Genomic DNA, 2,097 nt, shown 5'->3' with positions numbered 1-2,097 from the left:
GTGTGGACATACAGTAGCCAGAGGTTATATTTATTGAAGGATTGGAAATTACTGCTGTAAAATGTAGTTGCTTTTAATTTTGTGTAAATTTATTTCTGATTTTTTAATTTTCCGTATAATTTTTGTTTTTCTATTAACTCCTGTATCTTTCTGATTGCTCTTTTTTCCTCAGTTTTATTATTTCAAGTAAATTTTCTATCTCACTTCAAGCACGTGTTGTTAACTTGAAGTTCATTCTAGATCGTATTTCATTTTTACCAAGATAACCCAACTCCTGAGATAAGTCTTTTAACATTTTTTTTTCATCATTGGATAGTTTCTTTACGATTATTTCATAAAAGGCAAAGTCCCTGAACTTAATGAAGGGGAAGTATTTATTTCTTCTACTAGAAGCTCCAAAAGCACACTAAAATGGTAACTTCTTAAATTTCCTCTCTATGGCTTAAACTCAAACGGACTGATTAACACACTCGCTAACTAAGAAGTGGATCGACAACATTGTAAAAGAACGTGATCAACTAGCTAATTCTCTAATTAATAAATAAAAAATCCTTAACTCATAGGAATTTTTGTATTATCACAATATTCTCCCTCCTCGAGTCTAGAGAATTCGAGACGTCACTTTAAATTCAGTTAGATACTCGAGTATTTTCTAATCATTACATATCATTATTACGTCTTGCCAAAACTCCATCTAGCAAACAATACCAAAGTCTATATTAAAACATATTTCACAACAAAACTAATATTTATTTTTCAAAAAGTAATATACCGCTAGAGGGCAAAACTTGTTGTTATATTAACAGTCAAACGTGGTAAGTTTTAAAATGTTTTAAACTATAATTAATTTCACAATATTTTCGTTTACGTTTTTTTTTTAGAAAATAGTCAATTCTATATAATTACATCAACGTAAAAATTTTTAAACAATTTTTTAAATGCATTAATAGAAAAGTTAACGATATGAAATTTATAATAAATAATGAGGCTTAATTCAGTATGAATTATGGTTTCACAATAAAATAAAAATTCACAGAGCCACCAGTGGAATTTAAACTAAAGTAATTAACTTTTAAAACTAGGTCACATGTTCGTATAGGAGCATGCTATGAAGTGTTGCCTTTCCGTATTGAGTACGTTGTTTTTTAATAATTTTGTAAAGACAATTGTACGTACTACTAGTACTAGGTCAGTAGGTATGTTTAACTATAATATTTAATTTATAATATTTATAACACTTATACTACTTTTCACAGTATAATAAATAGTTTGAAATTTACAGTTTATTAATTTTACTTATTCAAGTTATTGTGTGACGATGTAGAACAACATTTTTTTTCGTGGGTGGAGGGGGGAAGAGCACAAATTGGGATGAAGATACTAATAATATATAGTAATATATCGTCTGGAGAAGCAATTACAACTAATTTTAGGTTCATTTTGTGTATGTAGAACTAAAAAAGTGATCTTATCGGTCCAGTAAAATCTCTTGTAATAAATTTACTTTAATATATGATACTATTTGAGTAACTTGAAGTTGTTTGCTTTGCTTTCTGTTGTAGCAGTAGATTCAGTGTGTTGTTTGATTTAACTTTCAACAACAGAATATGTCAAGCAAACAAGTTTTTATTTCTATAACTTACCATGTAATGATCTGAGGGAAACTTGCCTCTTCAGTCACTTTAAAGAAACAGGTGAGTCACTAACATGTAGAATTAAATAATAAATAAATATTCTTCTCAAAATCCAAGTCATCCTATTTCCATTTTCTTTTGGTTTTAATTTCATAAATTTCTTTTGACGTTTTCATCATTTGCTTCAAAATTACAAAATACCTCTCTTTTTTTTTTCTTTTCTAAATTTAGATGATAAAGAATTGCATTCTACTGTAAGATCGAAAACAGCTTTTTCTGTTCCATTATGCTGTAATGAACATGTATGTAAGGATGAATGTTCTATTAACTGTTCCCTATTTGACTCATCCTTACAAGGTGCAAATGATGCACACTGTAGTTTATCTGTATAATTTGTACATTGTGTTATAAATAATGATTAAATTACTGGTATATATATATATATATATATATATATATATAT

At 27.7% G+C, this 2,097-nt stretch overlaps 1 protein-coding gene across 6 annotated transcripts in view; it reads left to right on the top strand.

Annotated features, from left to right (window-relative positions):
* Nucleotides 1–1,088: 1,088 nt before the first annotated feature.
* LOC106471845 (3-oxoacyl-[acyl-carrier-protein] reductase FabG-like) overlaps nucleotides 1,089–2,097 on the top strand; it is a 21,197-nt gene continuing 20,188 nt past the window's right edge. Inside the window, exons 1-2 of one of the 6 annotated variants that reach the window (XM_022400453.1) lie at nucleotides 1,096–1,188; nucleotides 1,605–1,694. The gene's annotated coding sequence lies outside the window, so the exon portion shown is untranslated. Of the gene's footprint in view, nucleotides 1,197–1,562; nucleotides 1,695–2,097 lie in introns of all 6 variants that reach the window. The other 5 variants (XM_022400452.1, XM_022400451.1, XM_022400454.1 and 2 more) reach the window with 5 other exon arrangements.

Source organism: Limulus polyphemus, unplaced genomic scaffold (genome assembly GCF_000517525.1).
Source record: "Limulus polyphemus unplaced genomic scaffold, Limulus_polyphemus-2.1.2 Scaffold4900, whole genome shotgun sequence".
Lineage (NCBI taxonomy): Eukaryota > Metazoa > Arthropoda > Merostomata > Xiphosura > Limulidae > Limulus > Limulus polyphemus.
The sequence above is the reverse complement of the archived record's forward strand: the minus strand, read 5'-3'. Positions and strand labels throughout refer to the sequence as shown.